Raw genomic sequence first — 24,178 nt, forward strand, 5'->3', positions numbered from 1 at the left:
CCGGTCCACAACGAGGAAGTCCAGGCCGAGTCGGAAGGGGAGGAAGAGGAAGAGGTTTTCCACACCCAGAGGCCGGGGAAAGAGGACCGGAGTGAATGTATGAGTTGCGGGGGCCAACACCAACGACAACAATGCAAATTCAAGGACGCGACGTGTCGGCGGTGCGAGAAGAAAGGTCACATAGCGCAGGCCTGTCGAGCCCCCCAACCTTCCCGCCAAAAATTCAAACCGACCAACCAGAGCGCGGGAACCACGAAGCGGCCCGGGATTGGTCCATTTAAAAAAGGCACGAAGTTAAACCAGACCTCTGCAAGAGTGGGCCTCGCTTCGACGCGGCTAGAAAAAAAGATTTTCACAAAGATACACGTCGAAGGGGTACCTTGCAAGATGGAGGTGGACACCGGCTCATCTATCACAATGATGTCATGGGACACCCTCAAGAGAGACTTGCCAGCCATCGCGAAGCACCGGTTACAGTCCCAGAATCTAAGAGTTCAAGACTACCAAGGAAATCGAATTCCTGTGCGAGGGGGAACGTCAGTCCAAGTCAAGTATGGACAGTTCAAGAAAACCCTGCCTATCACCATAGTCGACGGAACCTTACCGAGTTTGCTCGGACTTGACTGGTTCCGAGCTTTGGGCATGGGAGTGACCGGGGTATTCAGAAACGAAATCGACCTCAAGAGTGAACTGCTGAAGGAGTTCGAGGACGTTTTCGAAGATTGCCTGGGCAAGTACGAGGGGACCCCTATTTCCTTCAATTTAGACCCCCAAGTTGCCCCTATCAGGTTGAAGGCTAGGAGGGTTCCATTCGCCCTAAAGCCCAAGATTGACCGGGAACTGGACAAACTAGTAAACCAGGGGATACTGGTGCCCGTTGATCACGCAAAATGGGAGACACCTATAGTCACCCCAGTCAAACCGGACGGGTCGGTCCGGATTTGCGCTGACTATAAGGCAACGTTGAACAAAGCACTGCAGAAGAGTGCATACCCCATCCCAGTAGTGCAACACTTACTGCACTCATTAGGACAAGGGCAAGTTTTCGCCAAACTCGATTTGGCTCAAGCCTATCAGCAATTACCAGTAGATAGCAGCACAGCCGAAGCGCAAACCATTGTCACGCACCGCGGCGCATTCAAATGCACCCGGCTCCAATTCGGGGTGAGTGTAGCCCCGAGGTTGTTTCAGAACCTAATGGAGCGACTATTGCAAGGTCTACCCGGGGTGGTACCGTATTTTGACGATGTATTGGTATCAGCCGAAAATTTAGTGGAACTAGGGGTACGACTAAGGAAAGTTTTGGGCATTTTCAGGTCTGCCGGGCTTAAAGTTAAGCTGAACAAATGCCAAATCGGGGTAGGATCCGTAGAATTCCTGGGCTACAGAATAGACAGGGAGGGGATTCACCCCATGGAGAGCAAGGTGCGGGCCATCAGGAAGGCCCCAGCCCCCAAAAATAAAACGGAGTTACAGGCATTTTTGGGTCTGGTCAACTTCTATGCGGTGTTCCTAAAGAACAAGGCAACAATAGCCGAACCGCTGCATAAACTACTGGCGAAGAATGCTGCGTGGTCATGGGGGAAAGTGGAAACTAAGGCATTCGAAGGGGTAAAAAACCTGTTGTCTAGTGATAGCCTCCTTATTCAATACAACGGCACGTTGCCATTAGTACTAGTCTGTGATGCATCTCCCTACGGGGTGGGGGCTGTGCTCAGCCATAGGTTACCGAATGGAACAGAAGCCCCTATAGCATACTACTCCCGAACAATGTCCTCGGCCGAAAGGAACTACAGCCAGCTGGACAGAGAGGCATTGGCTATAGTCTCAGGGGTAAAGAAATTTCACGAATATGTATTCGGCCGGGATTTTGAGATAGTGACGGACCACAGACCCCTGTTGGGACTCTTAGCGGGCGATCGCCCTACGCCGTTGCACTTTCACCCAGACTGACCCGTTGGACTATTTTCCTGGTGGCATACTCATACAGATTGATCCACCGCCCTGGAAAGGAGATGGGGCACGCGGACGCTCTGAGTAGATGCCCATTACCAGAGACTATCGAAAATCCAGCCCCAGGGACACCCGTCCTGCTGATTGACTCTTGGGACTCTGGCCCCGTCACTTCCAAGGAAGTGGCGAGGGCGTCGTACAAAGACATTACCATAAGGACTGTAATTGGATGGGTGCTGAGGGGATGGCCCGCTGCGCCGGGCGAGCGTTTCAAAGACTTTGCGAAAAAATGAGAGGAATTATCTGTTCAAGGGGGGTGTCTGTTATGGGGGTATAGGGTGGTTATCCCGGAGAAATTACGGAAAAAGGTACTGGAACTGTTGCATGTGGGCCACCCGGGGATAGTTAGGATGAAGAGTTTAGCAAGGAGTTATGTGTGGTGGCCCCTGATGGACAAAGAAATTAGCGACAAGATAGGGAGCTGTCAACCCTGCCAAGAGTCAAGACCACTACCCCTCACGGCCCCGATCAGAGAATGGGAGAAACCACAGGGGCCATGGTCTAGGATTCACATAGATTTTGCCGGGCCATTTCATGGGCAAACCTTTTTAAATGTAGTTGATGCATACTCAAAATGGTTAGAAAACATTCTCATGAAATCCACAATGGCAGAGGCTGTCATCTCAGTCCTGAGACACCTCTTCGTAACCCATGGGTTGCCCGACACCCTAGTATCCGATAACGGCCCGCAATTCACGGCAACACAGTTTGAGGGGTACCTGGCGGAGGAGGGCATCAGACATGTCCTCTCGGCGCCTTTCCACCCGGTGACGAACGGACTTGCAGAATGTTTCGTTCGGAGCGCCAAAGAAGCGCTCTCTAGGATAAGGCCAGGCGATTGGCAAATTAAGATAGACACTTTTCTTGCAGTCCAACATAGAACCCCCTGTGTAACAACTGGCCGCAGCCCGGCAGAACTATTAATGGGACGGAAACTCAGGTGCCAATTAGACCGACTAAATCCTACCTATACCCCAGATGGGTACAAGGGGGCACACGGAAAAACGAGGGAAATGACAGTCGGTGACCTGGTGTGGGCACACAACTACAGCGAGGGCCCAACCTGGTTGAAAGGAACTATTATTGGGGTAACAGGGCCGAAATCATATCTTGTAGATATGGAGGATGGCTGGTTTTGGAGACGCCACATAGATCAAATAAGAAAAAGAATAGCAAGTAACAGAGAAACAAATCAGCCAGGCCCTGACTACCAAATGTTTGAATTCACAGCTGACTCAAACCCGGGGCGAACGGGGGTGTTATGTATTCTTGTATGTTCCTTTAAATATTTGAGCGGGAAATCAGCACGTTGCTGATTGGACGAAGCCTCCAGCAGAACTGTATAAAAGGAGAGGTTTGTTCCCCAGCCTGTTGCTGGGTTCACCCTATATTAAAGAGCTGTTGTCACTACCCTGGTCTCCAGCCTCGTTACTTCCAGAACTTAACACTGGCGACGAGGATGGGATTTCGAGGCTAGGAGAACCAGAACCGAGCTGAAGCACGACTGAACCGAACCCAGCAAACACAGGGCAGAAAAGCGGAGATGGCCAGTTACACTCTGCCCGCACCGTTTGACCCAGCCAGAGAGAAATGGGGAACGTATATGACCCGTTTCGAAAGCTTTCTAGAAGCCAACGAACTGCAGGGAGTTCCAGATAACCGCAAAAGGGCTTATTTCTTAAGCCACTGTGGTCCGGAGGTCATCGATATTGCGGAAGCCCTGGCAGAGCCAACGCCGATACAATCGGTATCGTGGCCAACTCTGCAAACCCTACTAAAAAACCACTTCGCACCCACACCGTCCAAATACGTGCGGCGGTTTGAATTCGGAGAGCGAAGACAGATGGAGGGCGAATCCATCGGTGACTACATGGCCGCCCTAAGGAAAGCGTCCAAGGACTGCGGATACCGCGACCTAGACGAGGTGCTCCTCGAGCAACTCATCCGAGGGGTCCGAGACATCCGTTTGCGGCGACGGCTGCTAGCAAAGAGCAACCTGACGCTGGCCAACGCTCTGGACGAAGCCAGAGCACATGAAATGTCCACCCAAGCGGCGGAGACACTTCAAAAGCTGGTCCCACTTAAGGCAAGCGCGAAGACAACCCCAGTGCACCAGGAGGAGGTTCAGACCGAATCCGACGGTGAAGATGAGGAAGGGGTCTGCAGAACCGAGAAACGCGACAAAGGGGATCGAGACGAGTGCGGAAGCTGCGGTGGTCAACACCAGCGCCAACGCTGCAAATTTAAGGACGCGACATGTTGGCGGTGCGGAAAGAAGGGGCACCTAGCTCAAGTTTGCCGAGCGGCCCAACCTTCCCGCCGAAAATTCAAATCGGCCAATCAGAGCGCGGAATCGACAAGGCGACCCGCGATTGGCTCAAACAAAAAAGGTGCGGATTCAAACCAAACGACTGTGGTCATAGGCCGCGCCTCGACCCGAGTGGAGAAGAAGATCTTCACCAGACCAAAAATAGAGGGAGTACGGTGCCGGCTCGAAGTAGACACGGGATCAGCGATCACCATCATGTCCTGGGACACTTTGGCGAAGTCACTGCCGTCAGTCGCGAAGCGCCACCTGCAAGCACAACAGCTGCGAATCCATGACTACCAGGGGAATCGCATCCCTGTTCGAGGGACCACCTCCGTCCGAGTCGAGTACGGGCCACATAAGAAGACCCTGCCCATCACGATCGTTGAAGGGACCCTGCCCAGTCTGTTGGGACTAGACTGGTTTCGTGCCCTGGGCATGGGAGTGACTGGCATCTACAAAAGTGACTGTAACCTGAAAGACATTCTCTTTAACGAGTTCGAAGATGTCTTCAAGGACTGCCTGGGCAAGTACAAGGGGACCCCTATTTCCTTCAACTTAGACCCCCAGGTAGCTCCCATTAGGCTTAAGGCGAGGAGAGTCCCCTTGCCCTAAAACCAAAATCGATAAGGAGCTAGATAAGCTCATAAATCAGGGGATTTTGGTGCCAGTCGATCACGCAAAGTGGGAGACGCCAATCGTCACCCCAATAAAACCAGACGGGTCAATTAGAATTTGCGCTGACTACAAGGCGACGCTTAACAAAGCCTTACAGAAAAGCGCTTACCCGGTTCCCGTGGTGCAACACTTACTGCACTCTTTGGGGCGAGGGCAAGTCTTTGCAAAGTTAGACTTGGCCCAAGCCTACCAACAACTGCCCGTAGACGCCCGCACAGCCGAAGCCCAAACGATTGTAACGCACAGGGGGGCCTTCAAGTGCACCCGATTGCAATTTGGGGTGAGTGTGGCACCAGGGCTGTTCCAAAACCTAATGGAACGTCTTCTACAGGGGCTCCCAGGGGTAGTTCCCTACTTCGATGATGTCCTAATTTCAGGGGAAAACATAGAGGAATTGGGGGAGCGTTTAAGAAAGGTTTTGGGCATTTTCCGGACAGCCGGATTAAAAGTCAAGGTTAACAAATGCCAGATAGGGGTCGAATCCGTCGAGTTCTTGGGCTACCGGATAGACAAGAAAGGAATTCACCCTACTGAGAGCAAGGTCAAGGCAATTAGAGAGGCTCCAGCGCCCAAAAACAAAGCAGAGTTGCAGGCATTCCTGGGGTTAGTGAATTTTTACGCGGTCTTTTTAAAGAACAAAGCGACCGTTGCCGAACCGCTGCATAGACTGTTAGGGAAAAATACTGTTTGGTCTTGGGGAAAGTCGGAAAACAGGGCTTTTGAGGCAGTAAAGAACCTGCTCTCAAGTGATAGCCTGCTCATCCAATACCACAACTCATTGCCCCTAGTGCTGGTCTGCGATGCCTCCCCTTATGGGGTGGGGGCTGTACTCAGCCATAGACTTCCAAACGGCACAGAAGCCCCTATAGCTTTTTACTCTAGAACGATGTCCTCCCCAGAGAGAAATTACAGCCAATTAGATAAAGAAGCACTAGCCATTGTGTCAGGGGTTAAAAAATTCCACGAATATGTCTTTGGGCGGGATTTTGAAATTGTGACTGACCACAGACCGCTACTAGGGATACTGGCTGGCGATCACCAACGCCTGTGGCACTTTCGCCACGCTTGACCCGATGGACTATTTTCTTAGCCGCTTATTCGTACAAGCTGCATCATCGGCCAGGAAAGAAGTGGGGCATGCAGACGCGTTAAGCAGATGCCCACTGCCAGGGGCCATCAAGACCCCACGCCGGGACGCCTATCCTGCTTATTGACTCTTGGACTCTGGCCCAGTCACATCTAAGGAAGTGGCTCGGCATCATACCGACATTATGTTAAGGACTGTACTCGGTTGGGTACAAAGAGGGTGGCCCGCTGCGCCGGGCGAACGTTTTAAGGAGTTTGTTAAAAAAAGGGATGAGCTCTCGGCTCAAGGGGGGTGCCTGTTATGGGGTGATCGGGTAGTAATCCCCGATAAATTAAGGGAAAAGGTACTGGACCTCCTCCACGAGGGCCACCCAGGGATCGTCCGAATGAAGGGGCTAGCAAGAAGCTATGTGTGGTGGCCACTCATGGATTCAGAGATTGCTGAGAGGGTAGGGAAATGCCAGGCTTGCCAAGAGTCCAGACCCCTACCTCCAACGGCCCCAGTCAGGGAATGGGAAAAACCCCAAGGGCCCTGGTCAAGAATTCACATTGATTTTGCTGGCCCTTTCCATGGCCAAACTTTTCTAGTGGTTGTCGACGCATTCTCTAAATGGTTGGAGATCATACTAATGAAATCCACTACGGCCGAGGCAGTAATCGCAGCCCTGCGCCACTTATTCGCAACCCACGGGTTGCCTGACACTCTGGTGTCAGACAACGGGCCGCAATTCACGGCAGCCCAGTTCGAGGAATACTTGGCAGAGGAGGGCATCCGACATGCCCTCTCTGCGCCTTTCCACCCTGCGTCGAATGGCCTTGCAGAGCGTTCCGTCCGGAGCGCTAAGGAGGCATTGTCCAGGCTCAAGCCAGGTGACTGGCAAACAAAGATAGACTTCTTTCTGGCCGTTCAGCACAGAACCCCAAGCACTGCTACAGGCAGAAGCCCAGCCGAACTATTGATGGGACGGAAACTCCGGTGCCCACTTGACCGCTTGAGTCCCCATTACACACCAGAGGGTTACAAGGGGGAAATAGACAAAACAAGGGAATTGGGCATAGGCGACCGAGTGTGGGCCCGCAACTACGGGGACGGCCCGAGTTGGCTCGCGGGACAAATAATAAAAGCAACCGGCCCAAAGTCATACTTGGTCGAATTACAAGACAACCGAGTATGGAGGCGCCACATAGATCAGATAAGGAGACGAATAACTGAACAACCTAAGCCACAAGAAATAAATTATGACCCCTCCTTATTTGAACCCACAGCTGACAATGACCCGGGGGAGGCGCAAGACTTAGCTGAGGTCCCGGAGGTCCAGCGACGCCATCTGGTTCCAGAGGGAAACAACAGGGAAAATTACAAAAATAATCCAGGGCCGGATGGCCAAGAAAAGGAATCTGCCAATAATCCAGGGCCCGATGGCTTAGAGAAAGAGCTGGGAGGAGAAAATAGACCCTCCGAACAGCTCAAAACACCACCCAGAACTGAACCGCGCAGGTCTGAAAGAACTAGGAGACGCCCAGGTTATTTGCGTGACTACGTCGAAAAATAACATGTAAATAAAATGTAAATAGAGGCAAAGTGTTTTCTGGGAGGGGAGGAGTGTTATGTATTCTTGTATGTTCCTTTAAATATTTGAGCGGGAAATCAGCACGTTGCTGATTGGACGAAGCCTCCAGCAGAACTGTATAAAAGGAGAGGTTTGTTCCCCAGCCTGTTGCTGGGTTCACCCTATATTAAAGAGCTGTTGTCACTACCCTGGTCTCCAGCCTCGTTACTTCCAGAACTTAACAGGGGGACTTATCTGAGTCTGACGAAGTCCAGCGACGCCAACTGGCTCCTCCGGAAGACAGCAGGGACAACTCTGCAAATAATCCAGGGCTGGATAGCCCAGAGGAGGAGCTTGGAGGAACTCACAGTCCCTCCGGCCAGCTCGACTCACTCCCAGGAAATGAAGTGCGCAGGTCTGAAAGAGTTAGGAAACGCCCAGCCTACCTGCGTGACTACGTAGAGAAATAATATGTTAATTTTTATGTAAATATGGTTACAATGCGTTCTGGGAGGGGAGGAGTGTAATGTATCTTTAAAAGTTTTGGAGGGAAATTTGGGCGGGAACATGTACGTTCCTGATTGGTTATTGCATCGGAGAAAACTGTATATAAAGAGGGGTTTTGCCGGACGTTCTTTGCTGGGTTCACTATAAACTAAAGAGCTGTTGTCACTCATCTGGTCTCCTGCCTCGTTATTGCCCGAATCTAACAGTAAGGACTATGATATGGAAGGAGTAAATTTTAATCTGTTTTCTGCTACTTGCAATGGAAAGAAAGGAATAAAGTTAGAATTATGACTGAAAAATAATTATTTTAACACACACTATCTGGGGTCGGGGAGAGAAAAAGAATAATTACTCTGCACTGATGAATATAACTTTAATTCTTTGATGTCCATAGAAATTTAAAGAGCAGGCCAAGGATAATTTTTTTCCAAGATTGATATAGTATTTCATATGGCTGGCTTGGGTTTTCCCTACCCCATCAGATTGGAACTTGGTAACAGTGGCATGCAGAAAAATTGTCCTCCATTTATATATCAGATAAATGAATGCATTTGCTTTCAATATTTATATCAACAGAGAAGAATTTCTTAATGGCAGAATGTGTGTATTCTTTCATGGTTTTGTTATAAGATGGTCAAAGGATATGTGCAAATTTCCACCCCCCCCCACCTTTGTCCAGTCCTTTCCCCATCAGTCTGCAACCTCCTTGGCTTCCACAGAAAATCTCAAAAATCACATCTCACAATAAAGCTCAAAACATATAAAGAAGCATTTGAAAGAGATCGTAACTATCTTGAAGATGAGGCAATAAACGAAAATCTATTTTGTGATTTTTGAGGGTTGAAAGGCTGAATTTGGCCCAATCTAATCTGCTAATAGATTATTTAAACTACTGTTGCCTTTGGGGCTTGCTGTTCCCTATGTGCTACACATTAAAAAAAACCCTTTCTGTTTATGAAATATGCCACACAGAGAAGCAAGTTTGGTTACTGAGAGTACATATTGTTTTATGAGTATGCTTGGACGCCACTTTATTGGTTCATACATTTATTGGCCCATCTTTCAACTGATGATTCCAGGATGAAATTCAAACAATGATTCTGTTTATCTTCATTAACATTTTGCTTGTGTAGTTCAGGCTGGAAGAGAAGGACCAAAGCAGGGTCATCCAAATGCCTGGCTAAAAAGGAAGGAAGCTGAGATCCTGCTCTCTTTGCTCTGGACCAATCAACTGCTTGGGTTGCTTGAGGAAGCCACCTTCCTTCCCACTGCAGCCACGCTAAGATAAATTAAGAGCAATCTCTGAACTAACTCCATCTGAAGGTCATGCCTGATAAATAGGTCTGGCCCATACTGAGTTCTTGGTTGCAACGCCACAGTTTTAGGATTCCTTCCTTTTGGAGACTTGCCAAGGATTCTATCTGAGGATTTTCCAGAAATAATGTTGAGCAATTTTTGTTTGCTTTGATCTAAGACTAGGAAATCAATATTCAATTCAGAATTTGAAGATATGTGAGAAAATAAATGGACATTAAAAAAATGAAACAAGGTATGTTTAGCCTAGTTTATGAGAAACCAGATAGTCTTCCAAAATTTGAAGGGGTACCGCAAGAGGTGGTCAATTTATTCTTAACAGCACCTGAGAGAAGGACAAGAAGCAATGGGTGGAAGCTCAGAGGTGGCATGCGTAGCCATATCAGTGGGAACGCGAGCTCAGCTCGGGCGTGCATGCCTGCGCCAACCAGCTGATTTTCGGGTTTCTGGGCCTACCAGAAGTAGGGAAACAGGCTGTTTCCTGCCTCCGGAGGGCCTGGGGTGTGTGGGGAAGGCTTGTTTTTCTCTCTCACCTGGCTCCAGAGCCTTTCTATGAGTTTGGGGAGGGCAAAAATGGCCTTCCCCACCCCCTTGGAGGCCCTTCGGAGGCCAGAAATGGCCCATTTCCCAACTTCTGGTCGGACAGGAAGTGACATTTTTTGCTGTCCCCAACCTCCAGAACTTCTCTACATGCCAGTAGCGGTGGGCGGAGTGGGGGGGGGTCATGGGGGTGGAATACATAGAATTATGGGTGTGGGCACGTGCACGCACGACCCCCCTCCCCCCCCTTCTGGCATGCGATGGCAAAAAAGTTAGCCATCACTGGTATAAGGACTCCTGTTTTGGGCAGAAGTTGGACTTGAAGACCTCCAGGGTCCTTTCCATCCCTATAATTCTATGATTCTAAATAACATTTGAATCGGGAGGCCTAATGTAATGATCTGAGGTGCAAAAAAAAAAGTATTAATTGCTTTGAAATGAGATGGGCAGCAAATACATTAGATAAATAAATAAATAAATCAGGCTATGATGGATATGACTCAGGATTCTGACCATTGACTTAAATAAGGAAATCTCCAATGTAAACTAGGGCAGAAGCTTGGTCAGCATGCACAAGATCAAAGTGTTTAGAAACTTCTCTGGAGGTAAAAACAAATATTGCATGGAAAAGAAAGGAAAACACTTTGGATTTCTGTGTACTTGTATGCTTTGGGAGGTGATAAATGATGTCCTCTTAGGATCAGTTTAATTATGGCAAATGGCATGGCATTTAGTCATCCACCGAAGATAAGGCCCTTAAGTTAGAGAAAGTTCTGTAAAATAAGGTGAACCTCCTGACTAAGAGACATGCTGTCCATATTTGAAAGAAGGCCTACAACAGTGGTGGGTTTCAAATTTTTTTACTACCGGTTCTGTGGGTGTGGCTTGATGGGCGTGGCAGGGGAAAGATACTGTAAAATCTCCATTCCCACCCCAATCCAGGGAAAAATCCCCATTTCCTCCTGATCAGCTGGGACTTGGTAGGCAGAGAATAGATGGGAATGGGGCCAGTCAAAATTTTTACTACCGGTTCTCTGAACTACTTAAAATTTCTGCTACCTGTTCTCCAGAACTGGTCAGAACCTGCTGAAACCTGCCTCTGGCCTGCATACATAAACAACTATATCCTCTCAAAGAGATGACTGTTACAAAATACATGGTTTTCAAGTTGTTTAAACAAACCTGTTGAAATCTCCAACAGCTACAGAAACTACAACGTAAATGGAAAGTTACTGCAGAAGGGAAGGAAGGCGTTGATAATTTTGTTCTCTGCAGGGTCTTTCCCCCCTGTTCCATCTCCCAGTTGTCTCTTTCTGGAGCAGATGTGGGCCTTTACTGTGGACGACACGGGATGAAGGACAGGTACTTTTTGCTGGACCTGATATAATCCAAGGGTGTCAAACTCAATTTCATTGAGGGCCGCATCACAGTTGTGTTTGACCTCAGGGGGCCAGAATAGGCATAGCCAGCTTGATGTCACTCGTGTCAGGACACCTGTGGTGGTGCAAGCGCTCTGCAAGCGAAAATGGGCTCCCAAGCTCTATTTTCGGCTGCGATGGCCTCCTGCAACCCTCTGCCAGAAAAAATAGAGTTCTGGAGGGCTTTGCGCAGCTTCGGAAGCTCTGTTTTCACTGGCAGAGGCACAGCAGACCAGTTCTTTGCTGTTTCCAGGGCAGCCCCATGGCCCAGATTTAAACACTCCATGGGCCGGATCCATGGGCCTTGAGTTTGATACCCCTGCTATAATCCAACATCTACCTCCACAGTAGACATAGACTCTTAACATTCTAGGCATATCATTAAGTTGAACATTGAATAGAAAATACTGTACATATATTAATATTTATTTCCTATTGTCTTTAAAAATTATGTTCATACTTGAAATAAAAAAACCATCGTAATATTGCCCACTTATTTTAATCCTTCCTTGATTTTACATTCAAGATCCAAATATGAAAGACATTTAGGCTTTGTTTCTCACTGTTGTTTTTGTGCTTGATATGCAAATGCTTTGCTGCACTATATATGGTGAAAAGGAAATTACATTAACTTCTACACAACATTAAGTTATGAAAGAGCCGTACAATATTGTGTTTCTAAACTGTTTTTATGAAAGATGCATCTACATCAGGTGGCATCATGGGCAATTTGCTCTTGTACTTTTTAAGCAGCCATTTGATTCTTCTCAAATGGTAGAACCTCCCATTTCCAGGAGAATCAGGGCAATGCAAATTGTTCATTGGCTGCCTCTGATGTCAGGCTTGACTTGTTCACCATGCTGGCCAGCTGATTGGCTTGTCCTTTGTATAGCTGTAAAGTTACTTTTCTGTGCTGCAGAGTCAAATCATAGAAATATTGCCTTTCTTTTTTCAAAGGTGATGAATCAATGCCTTTTATCCAGATTTTTTAAAAATAATTTTGGAATCTATGCACAAAGAGTGAAATTGGCATGAGATTTAAAATCTGGTATAAAAGAAGTAAAGATGGAAGAAAGCAGAGCATACTAGAAAAAGCAATACAAAACAAATAAATAATATTAATAACAATAGCAAGAAGATTCCAGAAACTGATTATAAACAACAACATAACACAGTCACCAAAATAATTCACCAGAAGATCTATAAAAATTATCATGTACCAGTGATGAATAATTGGTGGGAACACAGAGTTGAAAAAGTAGTAAAAAAAATGAACTGGTTATTGTGGAATTTCCAAATACAGGCTGATAAGGTCTTGGCTCATAACACACCAAGTATAATCATGATTGTAAAAAAAATATCTAGATAATTGATGTGGCAATACCAGGGGATAATAGAATAAAACACAAATTGGAGTAGATCACGAAGTATGCTCTTCAAAATATATGAGTCTTTTTGACTAGCCCTTCGGCCATACAAAGTATGATCTTCAAGGTATGAAATTCCGAAAATTGAAATTGAAAAAATGTGGTGTAAACCAGCTATTGTGATCCCAGTGGTTATTGGCCCATTGAGTATCATACCAAACACACTTGGATGAACTTAGAAAATCTTCACATTGATAAAATTTCCATCTGTCAGAAGTCTGTAGAAATTCTCAGTCATCCAGGTCATGGTTGTCCCAAAGGTGCTTTTTCAGGAGGCACCTGGACTTTCTTTTTTTGGGGGGGGGGATTTTTCCCCCCCCAAACAAACCACATACAAAATATCTTTCTTTGAACAAACTATCAGTATATAATCATATCAAATTCAGTTTTCCCCCCGGACTTTCTTGTTTTTTTCTTTTGACGACATTTCACTTCTCATCCAAGAAGCTTCTTCAGCTCTGACAGGATAGTGGGGAATGGAGGGATTTATATTCCTTGTAGACAGCTGGTCATTTGCATCCTTTTAGAGGGTTGTTGAAGCACTTGGAGGTTTATCTGTGTCCTGGGGAAAAAGAAAAAGGACAGGACAGGACAGGACAGTTTTGGTGCTTCATCAAAAACTCTCCATCTAATGTTCCCCAGAAAAAACCATTCCAGCAGCAGGCACATGCCATAGGATTGCCCTGAAGTCCTGTTTTGATGCAAAAGTATATTTGATCAGTTCTCCACAATGAATATTGTATCACATCAAACAATCTGTTGCACTCCAATTGCATGGAATTATGGCTGCTGTCAATCAGGCAGTTGTCTATTGCTTTGAATGCTGCCTTTCCTTTTATTGAGAAAAAAAAATGATAGCACATTAATAAATGAACTTTTGTATGAATTCCACAAACCTGTTGAGATGACAATGCTGTTCTTTTTGCTTTGTCCTTCTCCCCTCCCACAGTCCTGGCCTGCTTTTGCTTCTTTTAAGTCATATGTGTTCTGTCTCTCTCACACATACACACTCACACACACACACACACAAATACAGCACAAGACTCCACAAGGTACACATGACTGGGAAAGAATGCTTCCTTTGTTTCTATTTAAGGAATTAATAACATTTCCTGCCTTGTTATATCTTCCATTCAAAAGACCAGTTGATATACATCAACTTGTTTATGGCATACGTTTAATAAAATAGTATAGTTTTAATTGTTGATATCCGTTGTAAACTATGCTGTGATTTATTTTTAAAGAAAAAATAGGAAACAATATAAAAATAATTTAAATATATAAAGTCATCACTCTTTCTGTTGAGTTCAGTGAAAGGACCACTGAGACGCAGGACACAACACTTTCATCATTAGGGAAAGGAAAAGATGGGTATTTTTTTTTAAAAAAAATCTTCATGCACAGGTAGTCCTCAACATGACCACAATTGAGCCCAAAATGTATGTTGTTAAGTGAAAAATTCGTTAAGTGAGTTTTGCCCCATTTTATGACTTTTCTCATCACATTTGTTAAGTGAATCCCTGCAGTTCTTAAATTAGTAACACAGTTGTTAAATGAATCTGGCTTCTCCATTAACTTTGCTTGTCAGAAGGTCGTAAAACGGGATCATATAACTCCAGGACACTGCAAATGTCATAAGTGTGAGGCAGTTGTCAAGCATCCAAATGTAAATCACGTTAACATGGGGATGCTGCAATTGCATTAAGTGTGAAAAATGGTCAGAAGTCACTTTTTTCAGTGCTGTTGTAACTTTGAACAGTCGCTAAATGAACTGTTGTATGTTGTGGACTACCTGTATAACAGATTTCCTCCTTTTTGCTCATATGGCCTCTGGTGGCTCAACAGACTAATGCAGTCTGTTATTAACAGCAGCTGCCTGCAATTACTGCAGGTTCAAGTCCCACCAGGCCCAAGGTTGACTCAGCCTTCCATCCTTTATAAGGTAGGTGAAATGAGGACCCAGATTGTTGGGGGCAATAAGTTGACTTTGTATATAATATACAAATAGGATGAAGACTATTGCTTGACACAGTGTAAGCCGCCCTGAGTCTTCGGAGAAGGGCGGGATATAAATGCAAATAATAATAAAAAAATATGGGATGAGCAAAACATGGTATGTCTGCTTCATCTGTAGAACTTATATATCTGTCCTCATGCTACTACCTTGCTCCAGAGGCTGACTTGCTAATCACAAATGGAGATAGTCTGTAAAATAGTCTTAATAGCAATAGCGTTTAAATTTATATACCGCTTCACCGTATTTTCAACCCTCTCTAAGCGGTTTAGACAGTCAGTTTATTGCCCCCAACAATCTGGGTCCTCATTTTACCAATTTTGAAAGGATGGAAGGCTGAGTCAACCTTGAGCCGGTGAGAATCGAACTGCAGGCAGCCAGCAGTCAGCAGAATTAGCCTGCAGCAGTACTGCATTCTAACCCTTGCGCCACCACAGCTTAATGAAGGTGTCTGCTTTTTACCTACATTTTAACATGAACAATTCTTCGGTGGATTCAGAGTACTGTTAAGATATAAGTTGGGTCAATCCACATTCAAGTCTAGAACAAATTCAGAAAGATTTGAGAGATTCAATTTTTCATATAAGGGAGTGGGGCAAATGAGAGGAAGGCAGGGTTTTGTGTCTGATAACTCTCATTTCAAATTACCATAATTACAGTCCATAAATACTATCATTTTTTTCTTGGCTCTTCAACATAGATGGATGAAATGTATGTATGTGTTCAAGGAGTCCGTGAGTTACAACCACAATTGAGCCCAAAATTTATGTTGCTAAGTGAAACATTGGTTAAGTGAGTTTTGCCCCATTGTACAACCTTTCTTGCCACAGTTGTTAAGTGAATCATCACAGTTTTTAAATCAGTAACACAGTCCTTAAGTCAATCTGGGTTCCCCATTGATATTGCTTGTCGGAATGTCACAAAAGCTGATCACATGACCCCAGGATACTTTGTCAGAACAATTCATTGAGAAAGGAGAAAACTCAATTGTGTAGTAAAATGATATATCTAATTAAAAGTTTTGCATACTTATATAGCTCTGTGAAGATATTTGTCCACCTGTTATGTGAGTATCAGTCTGACCATACAATTTTCGCCCTGGGCACACGAGCTCTTCAGAGCTCACACAAGAAAAACATGTCCATTCCCTACCTACCTGCTGTGTGGAAGAAAAGAAAGAAGACAACTTGACAGAGGGAGAGGAAGAAAGCAGATGTAACAAAGAGAAAACCAAAGAATGCTCAAAGTAGAAAAAATAAATATTTAGCTGTGTCCACTTTGGATCTAGCCACACCCATCACCACTTTTGGCCAGTGGCATACAACCTGCAGCCAATGACCCCTTAGAGAATGCAACCCATCTATTTGTTGATCTAGTCATTCAAAACTCCTTATGGAATAGAAATGGTTGGTTTCCTAACTTCATTCTAGGTGATTTGCTATTACCACGGTTCCATTTTACTTTATAGTAATGCCAGGGGTGGGCTTCAGATCTTTTAGCAATGGGTTCGCTGCCCTGTTGTTGGGTAGGTGTGGCCATGGTGGCCGTGGCCTAGTCAGTCACTTGCACCAAGGGGGGTGGGAGGTGGGTATGTTTTTCTCCATCCCCAGGCTCTGGATGCGTTCTTCGAACCTCCAGGAGGGCAAAAACTGCTTCCCATGGGCTCTTGAGGCCCTCAGAAGGCCAGAAACAGGCTCGTTTCTGGACTTCCGGAACCTCCGGTAGGCCTGTTTTTTGCCCTCCCAGAACTTCCGTGCGGCCCCTGCACTCACCTGGAATGATGAATGGGCCATGTGGAGACTCCTGGGAGGGGAGGGGAGGGAGGGGCCAGGTGGGGTGGAGATGGCCAACCAGGGGTGGCATTTGGGGGTTTGCCGAATCCCAGCGATCCTTGGCTAGAGAATCGCCCAAACCTTGCTGAAACCCCAGGAGCCCTCCCCTGAGTAACACTGGCTCTCCCTGTGCTACTATTGAAAAAGCAATTTGTCATACCAATAAAGGAGAATATTTGTAACTGGGGTTTGAAATGAGGGTGTCGTGTCCCACTCCTCCACTGATGACCGGGTCAGGGAAATCCGAATCAGGCATGCCTCTGCAGCTCTGCCAAAGTCCTAGCAAAGTTCTCAAGGCAGGCAGGAGACCAGAAAGTGACTTCAGCAAGATATGTTAGACTTTGCCTGACTCAGAGAATGCAAGAAAGCAGATCCTTTATATAGGCCATGGGGTGTGGCTCCACGACTGAGCACTTATCCAGGCCTGCCCCTCCCTTCCTTCTGTTGCCTCCACCTATCAATTCTTCTGAAGCGAGGGTCACTCCAGTCTGCAGCTGTTGGTAATTGACCTTCCTCAGGCTCACATGCTGTGGGGGAGGGGGAGGGGTTTAGTTGCTCCGTTTGCCTGGGCATGGAGCCAGAGCTGGGGGCTGGAGGTACTTCTTCCTCCTCAGCCTGTCTGGGCATGGAGCCAGGGCTGGGGCCGGGAGGCATACTAGGACATTCCTCAGCGTTCGGAAGCAGATAAGAAGGCCCCGGCTGTGGTGAAAGCGGGCGAGAAACAACAGAGGGCTCCTTAGTGCTCTCTGAGCTTTCTTGCTTTCTTGCAGACATTTCATTATCCAAACTAGCACTGATGATGTTACCTGATTTGGGTAATGAAACGTCTGCAAGAAAACAACCACGCCCAGAGAGCACCGAGGAGCCCTCACAGCAACTTGGCTTTCCAAAAAGAGATGTCGTGGGATGTCCTGCCTGAATGGTAGTGAACATTTAGCCCAATCCAATCTTGTTGAGCCCTGATGAAAGAAGCAAATATTACCATCTACTGTAAATATGAGTTCTGTGTCAGTACAAGAACGGTGCTATCTTTGGAACTGGCTTCTCCTTTTTGAATATCTTGTTAACAGCCATGCTTCCTGCTGAAGTGATCATACCTCGGAGGGCTTCTTCTGCTAAAGAAGGATTTGCCTAAGTGTTCTGGCCCAGTTCCAGCTTGGATAATTACATTCAGCCTAATTTATTAGTTTTATTAGGATGTTGGTATTCTCCCCTTTGCATACCTCAATATTGTACCAGCCATGCCGTTAAAACATGCTGGTGGTGTAGAAGAGAGTAAAGGCAATTCCACTTAGATATACAAATAAGCCTTTAATGATCTCTGATTTGTGAAGCTGTTGTAAGCAGAGCAATTCTGGTGCCAGCATTGTTAGGAGGTGAACCGAAACAGGAATAAAAGTGAATTTGTGCTTCCATGGAGGTTGCTCTTAAACATCAAAGCAGCCATAAATCAGGCTGCCGTGTTCCCGTGTGCTCATCCACTGGCATCTTTTTCAATCTGATGATGATGGTTTCTCTATGAAGCCTGATTACAGGGAGATAGGCTTAGAAATTGAGGGGCATAGCAAAATATTGCACAGGTGTATACGCCAGGGATAGGTCGTCAGTTCTCCATACCTAGAGCCAGAAATTCTTTAATTCTTCTTTCTTTAATTGAGATTTATATCTCAGAAATAAAATTTGGTGGCTCCAGACAATTAAAACCCCCTTCCTTCAGATGTAGCGTAACAAGACAGGACATGAAGGCACTTTCTCTCTTTAGGAGATTTCCATTCTCCATATATTTACATGAAATCAGGTCTCCTTTTAAACTGAGAGCAACGCCTGATGATTTTGTACAGCTGTTTAGGTCTATTTCTTGGCAATAAAGTGGAACTGCTGGGTTTTGTTTGCTTTGCTTGTTTGTTGTATTTAAATTCAATTTAATTCAATTCAACATTCAATCTAGCCCCAGCCCCTTCACTTCCTGATGATCTCCCATTCAAATATCGTCCAAGTCTCACCCTTGCTTAGCTTTTCAAAATCAGCCAAGATCAGCAAAATGGTGGAACTGAGTTATACTCAAGGTAATTTCTGGTAACAACAATATTTGAGGGAGTCAGCCATGTGGGAGGCACAAAGAATTTCTGCAACCTGGAAAGAAACCCTCTTTAACATAAGATACGAAATTATATAGAAAATCTTACGAAGTTGTTTTATTCTCACAACTGGTTCAGCACCAATCTCCATCTCTTTGAAGCAGTGGTGAAATTCAGTTTTTTTTTACTAGCAGTTCTGTGGGCATAGCTTGGCAGGCGTGGCATGGCTTGGTGGCCATGACTTGGTAGGGGTGGCTCGGTGGGCATGGCAGCGGAAGGATATTGCAAAATCTCCAATCCCACCCCACTCTCGGACCAGCCAGAGGTGGTATTTGCCGGTTCTCCAAACTACTCAAAATTTCCACTACTGGTTTTCCAGAACCTGTCAGAACCTGCTGGATTTCACCCCTGCTTTGAAGCGAGATAGTTAGGACCCAGTATAATTTTGCTGATTCCTCGCATACATTCTTTCCAAGCCAAAGATAAATGTGTATTAGCAGTTGATTTATTTTCTTTCACTGGGGTGATCCATTCTGATTACTCTACCCAAATAACAAATATAGATGACACTGGTGTATAGCATGATATGATCGATCGCTTTTGTCAGAGCCATGTGAATGTATGGATGAGCTTCTGAGCATTTTCTGCTCTGAGCATTGTTCAAGCTGAGTTGAACAATGTGCCCAGGCTTACTTTTAATAACTAGAATTTGATGAGGCTGGAAAAGATTACATTCTTTGGGGACTAGAAGGGTATTTCATGAGCTTTAAGTAACATATAAGGTATGGGAGATAAATTTAAATCGTTAAGATGTGTTTCCTAAATAGTTAAGAAGGGAACAAACCAGGTTATACATAATGGTGAGCCATAATTTTTATCTCATCTTGCAGAATGGAGCACAAACCCTGCTTTCTTTGACATTTCCCTCCCCTGCTTGATTCTGATTTTCAGTGGAAGTGGCTCACCAAATTAGAAGTAGCTTTCTGTGGTTTATTGACTGTTACAATCACACTGAGCTCTCAACTTTTCCAGCAAGTCTTAAACCAGGGATAAACTGTACCTTAAGATTCCGATTTGTTAAAATAATAACAAATTATGGATCTCTGTTTGATAGAATGGTTAAAAAGAAGTAAACGTAAGGTGTCTGATTTACTTGGTTGCTCAAGCTTTTTTGAGGTGTTAAACCAGTGGTTCTCAACCTGTGGGTCGGGACCCCCTTGGGGGCCAAATGACTATTTGCCAGGGGTCACCTAAGAGCATCGGAAATATGGGAAGTATACTTGCGAGTTGAAGAATCGCGCTCCAATGGTTGACTTCACAAGCCAGCTGCAGGCTCTTCAAATTGCTAGCCGAATTCTGCTTCAGGCGTGAACAATTAAAAAAGAGAGAAATCTTTGCTCTGATGTCTCCCTCTCAAGCCAGCTGCAATCACTCCCAATCGCTAGCCTAATTTGGCTTCAGGCGCGATAAACTTAATAGGGGAGGAGTCTCCGCTTTAATGCCTCCGTCCTCAAGGCAATCGCAAGCAGTTCAGATCGCTAGCCAATATGGCTTCAGGCACGATAAATTCAAAATGAAAATAATTTTACGGTTGGGGGTCGCCACATCATGGGGAATTGTATTAAAGGGGTCGCAGCACTATAAAGGTTGAGAACCACTGTGTTAAACAGAAGTGATTATCATTCACCATAGTGTTTGTTTGATCTCGATAAACCAGGATTCTAGAAAAAAATGCCTTTTTGTAATACTGTATCTTTGTTTTTACATGTTTAGAATCCAGCTAATCCCTTTGGTAAATAATGAGAAATATGTAAAAAGAAAAGTGGAAAAGAAAATTGAGTTATGCTTGGACTCAAGGAAATTTCCTTATGATTGGAAATTTCCTTAAGTTATGATTGACCAGACTAGTTATTTCACTTGTCTGCCATTTCAGAATGTTACTCAGGAACTGCTACTGAAATTAATGAAAACTTTCTTGTAATTCATGGTCATAAAACAGCACATCATTGCACTTATTGTTTCACCTTCAGGATAAGTATGTATAAAATGTGTATAGGATTGTGTCCACATTGCAGGGAAGAACTCTGTTTAATTAATTTCAAGAGCCAGAGCTTCAATGGGTTAATTCTTCTGTCAGCTACTCAGAAGCGGGTCAGTTAATAATCAATATCAATATCTCAGGCCAGATTAAAAAACAAAACAAAAAAATTAGGAAGAAAACAGACTGCACAACTAACAGTTTGGCACAAGGATGAAGAAAGAAGTAGTGCCAGATGACTGATGAGCATCCATAGTTTTTAATTAATTGGGTTGAAAAATGTTACGTGTCAGGTTGAATTTAGGAGCTCACTCAACTGTGATTTTCAGGAATGTCAGAAACACATATCTCTTTCCGTGTTCTACCAGCCATCATGAAAACCGGCTTGAATGTAACAGGTAGAAAAGAGACTGACTAGTCATACAATTATAATGGCCTGGAAATGCTAGCACTATAATGAAAATGTCATTTTCATTAATGGAAATGTGTTTCCCCCCCTTAAAGTTGTAGTTGATTAACTTTTGTGGTTCTGAGGAGATAACTCAGCGAATTATCTAAATAAAGGGATAGTTAGGCCGAATATAGAGAGTGTAAACTTTAATGCATCCGTTTTCTCACTTAAATTTGGACAATTGGAAAATCGCATTAAACACACAGATTGAAAAGGACGTGAATTGTTTGTATGCCGGTCATCAGCAGCAATTTCCACTCTTGCTGTGCTGCGCCACACTCTTTACAGGAGAGAATTTGTAGACTATCTTCCTTTAAAACAAACGCCTGTTCCTGTCAACCTTCTGTTAATAGAATCGGTTCTGATATACTCTTTGTTCATGCCGTTTGGCGCTTCAGTTGAGGAGTGCTTTGTATTAACTTTTTTAAGTCACATTACAAAGGGACGTTAAGATTTCTCAACAGGACTTTTTTTTTATTTAAAGAGGGGCTTTTGATCTCAAACCTGCTGAGGCCTAGTGAAATCCCAACCAATTCTCCAGTTACTCTTCACTATTGGAATCTGAAAAGACCCACCTGAAGGATTTAACTCACTGTATGGCTTCTGCCGTTCTTTTTTAGATCCTTCTATTCATGTGAACCTGAGGGAGCCTCGCTAGGGCACCCTTTGTGATCTGCTAAGTAGCCGAAGGTGCCCTTTCCATTAGCTTATATTCCTGAGGAAATAAAAAGCAGGAGGACACCAACCTATATACCTTATTTCCCGCTATCCCCACTTAAAGGGAAAATGCAGGGGGTCTGCTTAAACATCCTTTGCTACCTAAATGCCTTTTGGATATGGAAGCGCCATAAAAGACCTTCCATTGCATCTATTACCCTACTGCGGTGCATAGCAAATTAGATTTAAAAGCCTACTTTTTTTTCTCCCCCTTTCAGCTCTGTCATTTCCTTTAAATTTTCAATTTAGTGTCTAGTGACAGAATATTCCATAACGTTCTTTAGGACTATATAGCACCAATCATGCTAACTGTGAACACGATTTCAAAAGAATTAGAGTTGTATTAAGTTATAGACAAACCATTGAGGAAAAGGTCAGGTTGGAAGCAGGAAAAACTGAAAGAAAAAAATGGAAAAGAAAGTTGGGGCTAGAAACTTCGTGATGTATTTGTTTCTTTCAGCTCCACCCTCCCCCCTCCTTCTCCTCCACACTCCTATATTTTGTCAAATGTGCACAGCATGGATTTCTTTTTTGAAATAGTGTTGGTTAATTAGATGAGAGTAAACCGTACTCCCTTGTTACTTCACATCTACGCATTTCTCCATTAAGAGCTACTGTTGACTATTACTGGTTGTGCCAAAACATTATTTTTAATTTTGAGTCACTGAGTAGCACAAATGATTACCCAGAGTTGCTTTGTAGATAAAAGATCAGTTACTGAAAGCCTTGAAAGAGTATCGCAAACTGAAAATTATGCTGGATCTTTTTACCAGGGAAGCCAGACTTTTGTGGTGTGGGCTATATATTATACCTCCCCTGCCCCCTCCCTCCACCTTCACACAGACAGCCAAAAGCTGGGCATCTTTTTAGAGCTGACATCTTTTTTAAGGCAAAGTTCAGCTGCAACGCAAACATTCCACGAAGCACAAAATGTCCACTCTGTTTTCTTCCTTTGTGCAGCGCACATCATCCGATACTATCGTGTAATTTGAGAAATTTTAAAACTTAGTCATTGGCGTCCACGTGAATTTTAGATTTCTATCCGCTCCATATAGCTTAGCTGTGATTTTCTTTTTTCTTTTTTTAAAAAACTGCAATCAGTATCTTTAACTTTCTTTCCCAGAGCTCTTATTTTGCCTGTTTGTTTTTAAAACTGAGAAAAGCTGTCAGTTTCCTTTATTAGATCATATCACAAGAGGCTGCCACAGCTGTGTACTCAATAGATTGGTAGAAATCAGCCCTGTCTGATCTTTGGAAGGACAGATAGTGAAGCTGAAGCTCAAATACTTTGGCCACCAAATGAGAAGAAAGGACAAATTGGAAAAGACCCTGATGTTGAGAGAGATGGAAAGCAAAAGGAGGAGCAGATAGCATAGGATGAGATGGTTAGATAGTGTCATTAACGCAATGAACATGAATTTTGGCAAACTCCAGGAGACAGTGGAGGACAGAGGGGCCTGGCCTATTATGGTCCATGGAGTCGCAACGAGTTGGACATGACTTAGCAACTAAACAACAAGATAGTTTCTAAATTATAAACCAGGATTGGACATTCTTTGAGTTGCTAGAGAACCCCACTTAAATCTGCTTCAAAGCCACAATAGCGATAATGAAAACTAAGCAGCACCATCATCTCAAATAGTTTGGTAGATCAAGAATTTTGAGGTCTTTTTTTTGTGTGGGGGGGGGGGAGGAGATGTTTTAAGTTTTTACCATTTAAAAGCAAAGATTATGTGCCTATGTTGTTGCTTCCAGTACAGTTTTGGGGGTTTACGGTATCTCAACATTGAGTACTCAAATCTTCTGCTTGAAATAAAATTCCCTATACCACCAGGCTTGAAATTTTAGGTCTAGATAGCCTCAAACTACACTGTCTACATTCTGACCTATGCTTAGTTCATAAGATTATTTACCAAAACGTCCTACCTGTAAATGAGTACTTTAATTTCAATTGTAATAACACAAGGGCTATCAATAGATTCAAACTCAATGTAATTCGATCTAATCTTGATTGCAGGAAATATGACTCCTGCAATAGAGTAGTAAATCTCTGGAACACTCTACCTGATCCTGTTGTTAGTCTCGCTAATCCCCATACCTTTTACCTTAAACTGTCTACCGTGGACCTTTCATGTTTCTTAAAAGGCCCCTAAGGGGGCATGCATAAGCGCACCAGTGTGCCTACCGTCCCTGTCCTACTGTCCTCA

Source organism: Ahaetulla prasina, chromosome 1 (assembly GCF_028640845.1).
Source record: "Ahaetulla prasina isolate Xishuangbanna chromosome 1, ASM2864084v1, whole genome shotgun sequence".
Taxonomy (NCBI): Eukaryota; Metazoa; Chordata; class Lepidosauria; order Squamata; family Colubridae; genus Ahaetulla; species Ahaetulla prasina.